Source organism: Cryptomeria japonica, chromosome 5 (genome assembly GCF_030272615.1).
Source record: "Cryptomeria japonica chromosome 5, Sugi_1.0, whole genome shotgun sequence".
Lineage (NCBI taxonomy): Eukaryota > Viridiplantae > Streptophyta > Pinopsida > Cupressales > Cupressaceae > Cryptomeria > Cryptomeria japonica.
Genome location: NC_081409.1, coordinates 585,207,728 through 585,222,396, shown reverse-complemented (window position 1 = coordinate 585,222,396; position 14,669 = coordinate 585,207,728).

Genomic DNA, 14,669 nt, shown 5'->3' with positions numbered 1-14,669 from the left:
AGAGCCAGGTCCAAGCTAGAAGCCCTAAGCACATGAGAGGTGTGGCTTTAGGGGGGGTGTTGGTGTTGGAAATAAGCCACACCTAGACCGACGATGGACTGGTCCAAGAGGGGCCAGTAGCTCAATGGTAGATCACTCCAGCAGCATATGGAAGGTCCTAGGTTTGAGTCCTAGCTGGTCAAGGATATCGGGTTACCTTAATGAAGATAAAGTTCTACTCTGGCCTAAAAACACAAATATCAAAAATGCCATAACAGTAGGTTCAAGAGATGGTAGCCTGTACAAACTATGCAGTGATCAAAAGGAAGCACTAAATCTTGAAGTTTCAAATAATAATGAATTATGGCACAAAAGATTAGGACACCTAAGATATAGTGCTCTATCCAACATAAAGAAGATTACTTTAGGACTACCCCAACTAAAATCTAAACACACAGGCATTTGCAAAGGATGTGCCTTGGGAAAGAATGTGAAAGTTTCTTTTCCCTCAAGTGAGCACAAATCAAAAGTTATTTTAGAATTAATTCACTCAGACCTATGTGGTCGCATGTCGACACCATCCCTAACTAGATCCTTATACTACATAATATTTGTTGATGACTACTCTTGAAAAACATGGTATCAGAGCCAGGTCCAAGCTAGGAGCCCCAAGCACACAAGAGGTGTGGCTTAAGGGGGGGTGTTGGTGTTGGAAATAAGCCACACCCAGACCAATGATAGACTCGTCCAAGAGGGGCCAGTAGCTCAGTGGTAGAGCACTCCAGCAGTGTATGGAAGGTCCTAGGTTTGAGTCCTAGTTGGTCCATGTCTCAACATTTTTATTTCGATCATCAGACCCAACTTTTGACTTGATCCATCATGAAGGGTCTTCGAGGTTGGCATGGTGCGCTCAACTGGGGGTGTTGACATGGGACCACATAGGTCTGAGTGAATTAATTCTAAAATAACTTTTGATTTGTTCTTGCTTGAGGGAAAATAAACTTTCACATTCTTTCCCAAGGCACATCCTTTGCAAATGCCTGTGAGTTCATATTTTTAGTTGGGGTAGTCCTGAAGTAATATTCTTTATGTTGGATAGAGCACTATATCTTAGGTGTCCTAATCTTTTGTACCATAATTCATTATTATTTGAAACTTTAATATTTAGTGCTTCCTTTTGATCACTACATAGTTTGTACAGGCTACCATCTCTTGAACCTACTGTTATGGCATTTTTGATATTTGTGTTTTTAGGAAAGAGTAGAACTTTATCTTCATTGAAGGTAACCTGATATCCTTGATCAGCTAGGCCTGAGATTGAGACTAGATTTCTTTTTATTCCAGGTACAAACAAAACATCTTTTAATTGTAGAGATACTCCATTTATTAGTTTGATAGTACAGGTCCCAATTCCTTTCACAAGATATGTGGAGATATATCCAATAGTGACCTCTTCACTTGAATGCACATTAAGTGTTTTAAACTAATTTCTGAATCCAGTTATATGTCTTGATGCTCCACTATCTATGATCCAAGTGTTTTTATTTGTATTTATTTCACTTGATAGGGCTAAGAAGAAAAGTGAGTTTTCTCCTTTGACTTCGGCTAGAGTAGCTTGTGTTTTCTTCCTTTCTGGACAATTCCTGTGAGTGTGCCCATACTTGTCACATTTGTAACACTGAATTTTAGATATATCTCTTTTCTGATGGTTTTTATTTCCTCTCTTCCATTTGGAGAACTTTTTATTTTTGTTGAAGGTATTTATATTGAGTTCTTGGATTTCTCCTTCTTTATTTGGCCCTAATCCCCTTGAGATTAGTCAAGATTCCTTTTGAATGCACTCATTCTTAAGTTGTTCAAATTTGGGTAAGGGAGGTGTTCTGCTAATACATTGAATATAGGATTCCCATGAAATTGGTAATCCTCTTAGGGCTATGAGAGAGATTTATTGATCATCTACCTCATTTCCAATAGTTTGTAATTGGTCTTTTACTTTAGATATCCTTGAAAAGTATGTAGATATTGTATCATCTTTATTCATATTTATGTTTAAAAGTTGTTGTTTCAAGGTTAACATTCTGCTTGCATTGTTAACTTCATATGTATCTTTAATGGTTTTAAGTACTTCATATGCTTTAGGCACTCTGGCTATAGATGGAAGAATATAATCTTTGACTGAGTCAATAATTATTTTCTTTGCTTTATTATTACGCCTTTTCTAGGTAGATTTCTCTGGTTCATCATTTGGCATGTCTAGATTTTTTTCTATGTAATATTCTAATTCTAGTTCTTCAAGAATGGAAATGATTCGTATCTTCTAGGAAACAAAGTTTGAGGCTCCTTTGAGTATATCTTCCACTCTCATATTACTTGACATTTTGAATATTTTCTTAGTCGGATATAGCCTCTGCATATATAGTCTCTATGTCTATAGCCTATGTGTCTATATGTTACTTACTTCTGATAATTGCTCATGAGTAATATGGTTGTCTAATTAATTCTCTAATAACCTGGCTCTGATACCATGTTGTTAAATGTGGATCAATTACTAACGGCAATCAATCTTCTAGAATCGTAGTCATTATTCTTTGATCCACATTTTACAACATGAATCAGTTGTCATAGATTACCAGAAGCATTAGCAATTTAAAACAACAATACTAGAACCTAAAACAATAATACTAGAATAGCAGTTAATCCAATCAAGCATAAATAATAATCACAGAATAAAAGCCATCCATACAACACCAATATTTGTACATGGAAAACCTGGTAAAGGGAAAAACCACGATGGGAAGCCTACCCACAGTTAGATAATACTTTTGTAGTAAGTATGTGAATTTACAATAAAGGGGCCTACACTTTTAGGAAGGCCAACAACCTAGAGCACACTCCTAATCACAAAAGGAGTCTCATTGACTACATAGAAATCCAAACTACAATCCGAAGAAGTGTTGAACTGCAAAAGATAGCAAGTCCTATGCCTGAGTACAATTTTGGTTAAGCTCAATACCAGAGGACTAAATCCTCTTTCACAAACCCAATTCAATCTCCAATGATTGACCAACTCCTCTACCTAAATGATATTATATTATTCGCGCATTAAATTCCTTGACCATGACCTCTTACAATAACCATGATGATCTACAATGAGATCTTACATCTTATTTATACAAACCCTTGACCATAAACAATCAAGTCAGCCACCAGACAATAAACCAATTACATAATTACAAACCATGTTGGCCTTAGACCAAAACAAATAATATCCACACATAAGACATCCCAAAAATGCAACAATAGGTCCTATACACACGTTACAATAATATCGTTCCATAACCTAGATCAACTAAGACCAAGTATAGGTCGACACGCTTCAGTAATGATCTCCAAATGCCAAGTCTCAAACACAATCACCAACAGCATCCTAAAATTCCATCAGAAGCTGCACCAACACCAATTATGCAATGCATCAAAGATCTCCACCAAAAGCTCTGCCGGTGAAACCCTCGCTAGAACCAAAAACTAATCTTCATAGCAAGTAGGATAGCATCCAATCACCAGACCAAAATCAACTAACCAAATATGAGTATAAGAATTATGAACAAGTCAATTCCATCACCAGATTAAACCAAAGTCAACCAGATCATGCCAAATCCAAGTTAACCAGAAACCGCTCAACCTATCGGGACCAGAAGGGTGTTGGTAAAGCTAGTTTTGATATCAATGCAACACATAATCAATTCCACCAAATTCCCAACACCTCTTTCTCATAAGAAGTAGTCAAAGTGTGTTACCTCCCTAGGATCTTTTGTATTCCATGAGTGTATATGAGAGTGGGATTAGGGTTTCCATACTTAGTCTCACTTTTTCCCCTACACAGACCCATCGACAAAGAGTTTGGTTCAGTAACCTCACAATAATATAGCCTTATAAGCATGGTTTTGTGTCCTACATAACTAGAGCTATCATACATTGGCTACAACCTACATGTATGATGTTCCCTACCTAGTATGTAAACCTGGATCACAATGAACCGACATTGTAGACAGAGGCAACCTACATTACTTTGGCCAAATAATTCATCACCTAGTACTTTGAGTGAGAGTTGTATGTCCACCCACTTCATTTCTCTATTTGTTAAACTAAATATTTTAATTAACCCATATTATTCCCACGAGTTAATAATAGAATGATGGTCTAGGTTATTCCTATTTGTAGATTGTCCTATCCCCAGGATTAACCAACTGTATCATTCATATTTACTAAGAATAAAAACATAGAATAATTCTAACTTACCAATCACATACATGAATCTATTCATAAGATTATAAGTTCCTACCATTAAATAATACATGCACTTCAAGTAACACAATTTCTATCATTGCTTCAATTGAGCCTATGCAACATCTTATACATAACATATCAATATAAAATAAAGGAAGAATCCTTATGCCTATAATATAGCTATTATACAATATTGATTCCTTTCTCCAATGATGCTAGCCTCACCACTATTTCACTAGCTTAGAAATTCCCAAGCATTTGAGGATAGCAACTATCCTATTCTCTCACAACAATGGACTATTTCCTTCTCTCAACAAAAACCAATGAAAGTAAGAACTATAAGAAAAATGAAAAATGATTATGAAAACAAAAAGATGAGATGTGACAAAATGAGAAGGAATTCTTATGCTTCAAGAGAACTCCTTTATTTATACAAAAGTATGAGAGACTTAATGCTATAATTAAGATCTCATAATTTCCACCATTCTCCCTCTTATCACCACCACTAAGACTATGTGGCTTCTCCTCTAATTGCAAAGTCGACACATAAATAGTCCTATGAAATATTACTATGAATCATCCATAATGTAATACTTAGTCAAATATAATAACTACCTTACACATTTCCTAGTCAACTTTGACTTCTATGTAATTACTATATACTTATCGACCAAATCTTTCTATGCTTTATTAGCATTGTAGAATGGATTGATGCTTATCACAGTGTTGAATCCCATTAAATGCATCACTTTACAAAGTTGGGGGTCAATATATAATGCACTATATGCTTAGTTCTTACCATGTAATGTTTAAAGGAAAAGGTGGTTGATCGCCCCACCACCCTCATTTGGAGTAGGGTGTGCCACCTTCTATGGAAAGCATCCCATATCTCCACCATCCTTATGTCCCTCCATGTAGAGGTAGAGGAAATAAAGGGTAAAAAGCAAGTCAATCTACAACATGGAAAAATAGAGTCGATAATAATTAAACCAAACATTAAACTTAATAAACATATTTATATGTATATGTGTGTGTGTGTATATATACATGACCCCTTAAGACACCATATGAGCCCTAAGGACACCATATGATGTCCTAATGGGTCATATGGTTTCCTAAAGGGTCACATGATTTTCTAACACATGTGTGGTCCCTTATGACCCCATATGACCCCTTACAATACCATATGACCCCTTAGGACAATATGATGTCCTAACAGGTCATATGGTGTCTTGACGAATCATATGGTGTTCTAACACATGGGTGGTCCCTTAGACTCCATATGACCCCTAACAAAATGATATGACCCCTTAGGACACCATATGACCCCTTAGGACACTACATGACCCGTGAGGACAACATGATGTCCTAAGGGGTCATATGGTGTTCTAACACATGTGTGGCCCCGTAGGACCCCATATGACCCCTAATGTCACCATATGACCCCTGAAGACACCATATTACCCTTTAGGACACTATATTACCCCTCAAGACACCATATCACCCATTAGGACATCATATGGTGTAATAATGGGTCATGCAGTGTCCTAAGGGGTCATATCATGTTGTTAGGGGTCATATGGGGTCCTAAGGGGCCACACATGTGTTAAAGCACCATATGACCCCTTAGGATGTCATATGGTATCCTTAGGGCTCATATGGTGTCCCAAAGGGTCATGTCATGTACTAGGATGCTAAAAGGGGTGATATGGTGTCCTAAGGTGTCATTTGGTGTTGTTAGGGGTTATATGGTGTCTGAAGGGGTCATATGGTGTCATCAAGGGTTATATGGGGTGCTATGGGTCATATGGTGTTGTTAGGGGTCATATGGGGTCCTAAGGGGCCACACATGGGTTAGAACACCATATGATCCCTTAGGGCATCATATTGTCCTAAGCAGTCATATGGTGTCCTAAGGGGTCATGTGGTGTCTGAAGGGGTAATATGGTGTCTAAAGGGGTCATATTGAGTTGTTAGGGGCCATCTGGGGTCCTAAGGGGACACATATGTGTTAGAACACCATATGACTCTTTAGGACACCATATGACCCCTGAGGACACCATATGACCCATTAGGATATCATATGGCCCAAAAGGGGTCATATGGTGTCGTTAGGGGTCATGTGGGGTCCTAAGGGGGTACACATGTGTTAGAACACCATATTACCCCTTTGGACACCATATGATCCCTTAGGACATCATATTATCCTAAGGGGTCATATGGTGTCCTAAGGGGTCATATTGTGTTGTTAGGGGGCCATATGGGGTCCTAAGGGGCCACAAATTTGTTAGAACACCATATGACTCTTTAGGACACCATATGACCCCTGAGGACACCATATGACCCATTAGAACATCATATGGTCCAAAGGGGTCATATGGTGTTGTTAGGGGTCATGTGGGGTCCTAAGGGGCCACACATGTGTTATAACACAATATGACCCCTTACAACACCATATGACCACTTAGGACATCATATGTTATCCTAAGGGGTCATGTTGTGTACTAGGATGTTAAAAGGGATGATATGGTGTCGTTAGGGGTCATATGGTGTCCTAATGGATCATATGGTGTCCTGAGGGGTCATATAGTGTCCTAAGGGGTGATTTTTTGTCGTTAGGGATCATGCAGTGTCTTGAGGGGTCATATGGTGTCATTAGGGGTCAAATGGGGTCCTAAGGGGCCACACATGTGTTATAACACCATATGACCCCTTAGTACATCATATTATCCTAAGAGGTGATATGGTGTTCTAAGGGGTCATATTGTGTCGTTAGGGGTCATATGGGATCCTAAGGGGACACATATGTGTTAAAATACTATATGACCCATTAGGACACCATATGACCCCTTAGGACACAATATGACCCATTAGGACATCATATGGTCCTAAGGGGTCATATGGTGTCATTAGGGGTCATATGAGTTCCTAGGGGGAACACGTGTGTTAGAATACCATATGACCCCTTAGGACACCATATGACTCCTTAGGATGCCATATGGTGTCCTAAGGGGTCATATGTTATCCTAAGGGGTCATTTCATGTACTAGGATTTTAAAAGGGTTGATATGGTGTTGTTGGGGGTCATATAGTGTCATTAGGGGTCATATGGTGTCCTAATGAGTGATATGGTGTCCTGAGGGGTCATATAGTGTCCTAATTTGTCATATAGTGTCATTAGGGATCATATGGTGTTGCTAGGGGTCATATGGTGTTTTTAGGGGTCATATGGGGTCCTAAAGAGCCACACATGTGTTAGAACACCATATGACCCCTTTATACAACATATGATCCCTTAGGATATATATTATCGTAAGGGGTCATATGGTATCCTAAGGGTGGGTCATGCCATGTACTTGGATGTTAAAAGGGGTCATATGTTGTCCTAAGGGGTCATATAGTGTCCTAAGGGGTCATATGGTGTCTTGATGGGTCATATGGTGTCCAAAGGTGTCATATAGTGTCTTAAGGGGCCAAACATGTGTTAGATGGCCCCTTAGAACATCATATTGTCCTAAGGGTTGATATGTTGTTTTAAGGGGTCATATGGTGTCCTAAGGGGTCATGTCATGTACTAGGATCTTAAAAGGGGTAATATGGTGTTCTAAGGTGTCATATGGTGTTTTTAGGGGTCATATGGGATCCTAAGGGGTCATATGGTGTTATTAGGGGTCATATGGGGTCCTAAGGGGCCACACATGTGTTAGAACACCATATGACCCCTTAGGACATCATATTGTCCTAAAGGGTCATATAGTGTCCCAAGGGATCATATGGTGTCTTAAGGGGTCATATCATGTACTAGAATGTTAAAATGAGTCATATGGTGTCCTAAGGGTCATATAGTGCCCTAAGGGATCATATGGTGTCCTAAGCAATCATATGGTGTCCTGAGGGGTCATATAGTGTCCTAAGGGGTAATATGGTATTTTTAGGTGTCATATGGTGTTGTTAGGGGTTATACGGTGTCCCAAGGGGCCATATTGTGTCGTTAGGTGTCAAATGGGGTCCTAAGGGGGGACCATGTGTTAGAACACCATATGACCCCTTAGGAAACCATATAACCCATTAGAACAATATATGGTCCTAAGGGATCATATGGAGTCATTAGGGGTCATATGGTGTCCTAAAGGTCCACACATATTTTATAACACCATATGACCCCTTAGAACACCAAATGAGCTCTAAAAACACCTCATATTGGGTCCTAGGGGTCCACACACGTGTAGAACACCATATGACCCCTTAGGATGTCATATGGTATCCTTAGCGCTCATATGGTGTCCTAAGGGGCCATGTTGTACCTATTATGTTTTTAAAAAGGGTCATATGGTGTTGTGTGAGGTCATATGAGGTACTAAGGGGCCACACATGTGTTAGAACACCATATGACCCCTTAGGACATCATATTGTCCTAAGAGGTCATGTTGTACATACTTGGATGTTAAAAAGGGTCATATGGTGTCCTGAGGGGTCATATGGTGTCCCGAGGGGTCATATGAGGTTCTAAGGGGCCACACATGTGTTAGAACACCACATGACCCCTTAGGACATCATATTGTCCTAAGGGGTCAATTCATGTACTAGGATGTTAAAAGGAATCATATTATGTGTTGAGGGGTAAATAGAGAGGTGGAGGGAAGCAGGGAGGGATGTGTGAATAGAGAGAGGAAGAGGGAAGATATTGATAAGTTGAGATGGGGGAAATAGATAAAGAGAGGTGGAGAGAGAAGGAGATAAAGACAAGAGAGATATACAAAAGTGGAGGGGAGAGTTGGAGTGAAGGAGAGAAAGGGAGATATTCAAAGAGAGGGAGGGAAGGAGATTTGTTCTTTACTCCACCTCTCTATCAAGTACCCATCTATATATACTCTCTATCTCCCCTCTCCCTTTATGTATTTACCTCTTCTCTCACTATGGATATCTATCTTCCCTCCTACTCTCTTTATCTCCTCTCTCCCTCTCTCTACCTACCTCTCTTTCCATCCCTATCAACTTTTATCTCCCCTAATTCTCTACCTCCTTCCCTCCATTCTACTATTTATCTCATCTCACTCTCTCTCAAGCTCTCCCTTTATCTCTCCCCCTCCCTTCTTCCATCTCCATACTCTCTCTCTAGATACTTATCTCTATCTACCTAACCTCTCTTTAAATACATCTCCTTCTCTTCCTCACTCCAACTCTCCCCTCCAGTTTTGTATATATCACCTATCTCTATCTCTCTCCTTCCCTCTCTACTTCTCTCTATCTATTTTCCCCCTCTCAACTTATCACTATCTCCCCTCTTCCTCTCTCTCTCTTTCTCTATATATATCTCCCTCCCTACAAGACCTCTATTTCTATGTTTTCTTATATCTCCCAAACCTTCCCTTACCACTTCTACCAATCTAACTCTCTCCCCACTCTCTCTCTCTCTCTTGCCTTTTTCTCAACCTACATCTCTCTCCCTCCCTACCTATATATCTACCTCTCTCTCTTTTCATTTATCTCTACTTATCTATATCTACCTACCTTTTTTTACTCCCCCCATTAACTATTTATCTCAATACCTGGATAGATAGAGAGAGAGAGAGAGAGAAAGGTGAAAAGAGAAGGAGAGATATATAGAGAGGTTAGATAGATATAAGTGGAGGTGATATTTAGAGAGAGGGGGGGATGGAGAGAGAGAGTAGTATGAAGGGAAGGAGGTAGAGAGTTAGGGGAGTTAAAAGTAGTGAGGGATGAAAAGAGAGGTAGGTAGAGAGAGAAGGAGAGGGGAGATAAAGAGTCCGAGATAAAGAAAAATAGATAGGGAAGAAGGGAGGGAGGAAGTGAGAAATACAAAAATGGAGAAAAAGATTTATGAATATGAATAGAGCTAGGGAAGAAGGGAAGAAGATGTATGTGGAGAGAGGGATAGGGAAGTAAAGACAGAGCATGGGAGAATGGGACATAAAGATAGAGACAGAGAGAGAGAGAGAGAGAGAGAGAGAGAGAGAGAAATATATTATCCGATAATCAAGTAGTACTTATATTATTAGTCAATATATATATTAATTATATATACATATATAAATTAATTGATTTAATATATAAATAGATGTGGAAACACAAGGTTTAAATCCTATCAAAGAGATTCAATCCAACATTTAAAGAAAGGATAAACAAACCCTACTAAATGATACTCAAAGGCATGTTTTCACTAACCCAACTAGTCTAACTCAACTTGACCAACTAGGTTGTGAGTGTGTGATAGCTCAATAAGACACATATATTAAGATTACTGAACCAAATTCCTCTCTTGAGTGATACTCTTCCTCTTGTCTGGAGGCTTGTTCATTTCCTACATCCAACATAGCACATCACAAAAGTAGTCATTTATTATTAAAACATAAGTATACATATTCATCATATATTTTATATCAAAATATCATATTGATTGCATAATCATTCAATTGATTCCTAATCAAAAATACATTTGTATTCAAAACAAATCCATGTGATAAAGCATTTTAACTAAAAAAATAAAAGTAAATAGTAGCCTCACAATGGGGTGTAACATATCCCCCCACCTTGTGAATCATCATCCCCAATGATTTTTTAAGTATCAACTAAAAAGCATAAAAATCCCACTAAAAAGTGTCTAGGCACCCACTTGGAATTTGCATAACTCTTTTGCCTATCATTGGATTCTACTAATCTCTACTTAATTATTCCAACTTGATCCTCCATTTCTGCTAGCATGTCAAGTCCAAGATTTACCTTATCCTCAAGCTTATCCTAGCATATAGGAGTTTGGAACTTCCTTGTATACAATGATTCAAATGGAACCATCTTAATTGTAGAGTGGTAGTAGTTATTATAGGAAAATTCTACCAACGGTAAGTAATCTTCCCACTTTTACTATTGATCCACACAATAAATTCTCAACAAATCTTACAATACTTGGTTTACCCTCTCAGTTTGACCATCAATTTTTGGATGGTATTTTAAACTTATATTCAACTGAGTCCCAATTGAAGAAAATAAGGTTTTCCAAAACCTAGATGTCACATGAGAATCCCTATCTAAAATTATCCTTTCAGGGATTCCATGTAATCTAAACACCTCTTGGATAAACTTTTGTGCTATAATAGGTGCTCCATTAGCCAAATTCCCTAGAATGAAATGTGCTACCTTGGTAAGCTTGTCCACTACTACCAAAATGGCATTATGCTTATTCCTTGACATAGGTGGACCTTGAACAAAATTCATAATAATGCATTTTCATATCCTCTCTAGAATTTCATGAGGATACAACAATCCTGCAGGATGATGATGTTCTACTTTCATTGTTTGACATTCTAGACAACTTGCTACAAATCTTGTAGCATCCTTTTTCATCCCTTTCCAGAAATATAATGGCTTGACATTAGCCAACAAATTTTTTTACTCCGGGATGTCCATAATATGGTGTTGTATGAACTTCTTTCCATACCAAATCCCTTAGATCCCCATAGTTGGGTACATATATTCTTCCTTTAAACATTAATAACCCATTGGGTTCAAAAATAAATTCTTCATACATTGGGTCTTGTGGTTATCTGAGTGTGCTTTCCTGACTTTCTCATAGTACTCATCACCCTTGGATTTTTGCAACACTTGACCTTTTAAATCGATTTGGATAGATATCATTGAGGAGATATGGCTCCTTCTATTGAGGGCATTTGAAACTCTATTCTCATTTCCTTTAATGTAATTGATGTTGAAATCATAGTCTAATATCAATGCCAACCATCTTCTTTTTCAAGCATTCAAATTTGATTGGGTAAAAAAATTCTTCAAACCATGATGATAAATTTTCAATTCAAAAGGTTTTCCCAAAAGATAGTGTCTCTATATTTGTAATGTGTGGACAATTGCAGCTAACTCCAAATCATGTTAAGCATAATTTTTATCATATGGTTTTAATTTCCTTGACTCATAGGCTATGACTCGCCCTTCTTGAATCAAGACTCCACCTAAAGCTTCTCCTAATGCATCTGTGATGACTACAAATTCATCATTTGGACTTGTTACTTTTAATACAGGAGTTGTAGTCAACTTCTCTTTAAGTTCATCAAATGCTACTTGACATTTTCCCAACAACTCAAACTTCTTATGTTTTCTTTGTTACAACAAAGTAATGGGAAAATCTATTCTAGAAAATTTTGCAACAAACTTACAATAGTACCTAGCTAGACCCATGAAACTTCTAAATTTTGTTACATTTCTTGGTATTGGCTATTCAAGTATTGCTTTAATCTTTGCAAAATCAACTGCAATTCCCTCATCCAAAATCACATGACCCAAATATTGTACTTTCCTTTGAAAGAATGTATATTTAGAGAGTTCCCCATATAACTTATTCTCCCTTAACCTTTTAAGGACAATTCCCAAGTGTTGGAGATGTTCCTCTTCATTCTTGGAATATATAAGAATATCATCCAAGAAGACCAACACAAACTTATCTAAGCAATCTCTGAATACATTATTCATCAAGTTCATGAATGTTGCAGGTGCATTTGTTAGTCCAAAGGTTAATACTATGAAATCATAATGACCATACCTAGTTCTAAAGGTTGTTTTGAAAATGTCCTCATACTTGATCCTTAACTGATAATATCCTGATCGTAAATCAATTTTTGAGAACACTACTGCTCCTCGCATTTGATCAAATTGATCATCAATTTGTGGTAGTAGTTACTTGTTCTTTATCATTGCTTTATTGAGAAAATGATAATCAATTCACAAGTGCAATGTACCATGTTTCTTCTTCACAAAGATTATTGGTGCTCCCCAGGGGGAAACACTGGATCTAATCAATCCTTTAGGCAAAATTCCTCTAATTAAGGTTTTAACTCTGTCAACTCTGTTGTGGTCATCTTATATGGAATCTTTGATATTGATTATGATCCTAGAATGATGTCAATAGAGAAATCAAGAACTCACTTGGGAGGCAATCCAGGTAATTCTTTTGGAAATACATCCACATACTCCTTAAGTATAGGATACTTTTCCATGTCTGCCTTTCCTAACTCCCTTATCTCACCATCCTCAGCTTCTTGAAAATCTTGATATCCATAATATATTACATTATAGTGTCATAAAATTGCAACCCTAGCAATTTTTTACCACATTAGGGTCCTCACACATGCAAAATAGAATCCCCTAGCTTGATTGGTGACCAGCGACTACATCTCCCTTACCCTCTGCACTGCCTAACCTGCATCTTGTCCTGCAAAAAGGGTAGGACAAGGGCATGGCACCCCTATCCTCATGTTGCACCCATGTCCCCTGCCCTATTTTAGGGTAGGACCCTTCCTAAGTCTGCATTGAAGGTTGTGCACTGAGTGGGAAAACTTCCCCGATGTCGGCTTGTGATGAAAATCAGTTTCAGTAACCCTAATTGATAAGTAGAAAAGTTGCATTTTCCCTCTCATTTGTAGAAGTGGGAAAAAGGTGAAAATTTGCGATCAAGAATTCAAGAGCATTCAAGAATCCCTTTCAAGCATTGAGCATCTAAAGTCTCCCTTCAAAGCTAGGTGTTGCATTCAAGTCAAGGATTCAACCATTGAAGAGGAGATCCATTTCGACATTCAACTCCATACAAGCGTTTCTATCAATATTTTTATCACAACCTCCCTTGAGGCAATTTACATTTCAATCTTCCATTTACATTTAGTTGTAGGTACTTTCTTTCATTACTTAGTTAATTCCAAAACTGGGGTTGGACCTAAAGGCAAACCCCCAATCCCAACCCAATTCTTCTCTTTTCTATGTGTAGGTTGCAGGTGTGCAGGTGTACTTTCGGATTTGGACTCCATTTATAGAGGCGGAAATACCCTTTTCATTTCACAGATTTTTCGAAGGACTCTGTACACTTTTTCCACAGTCTAGGCAACTTTTTCTCAAATTCACAGGGCGGCTTCGTATGGATATATTACTGCCAAATCCAGGTGCACAGCTTCATCACACACTCCGATATTGAGTTAGTATTAGTTCTTCATCTCTTGTCACTTAGTCTTAATACATAATTTAATCAATCCTTTCCATTTTGAGTAAAAGAGGGGATTGACTTATCATTCTCATTTCATTCAGAATTCTATCTTCTTCTTTGGAGGTTGAATCTAGTGAATTTCTCCCCCTCTTCCAATGTAATGTGTGAAAAGTGTTTGAAGGGAAATCCGTAGTAAAAATCTCATCTCTCCTTGGAGGGAAAGGGTAGCTTTCCTCTTGATCTCTCATTCACACATTTTTCACCCACCATTACGTTTTGGTGACCATTACATACATCATCTTGAGTTATGAACTCTTTATTTTCTTCAAGTTGTTCCATTTTAACAAAAAAAAGTTGACAACCTTTCTTCTTAACTCTATGCATTTTACAGAAAAGATGTGTTGCA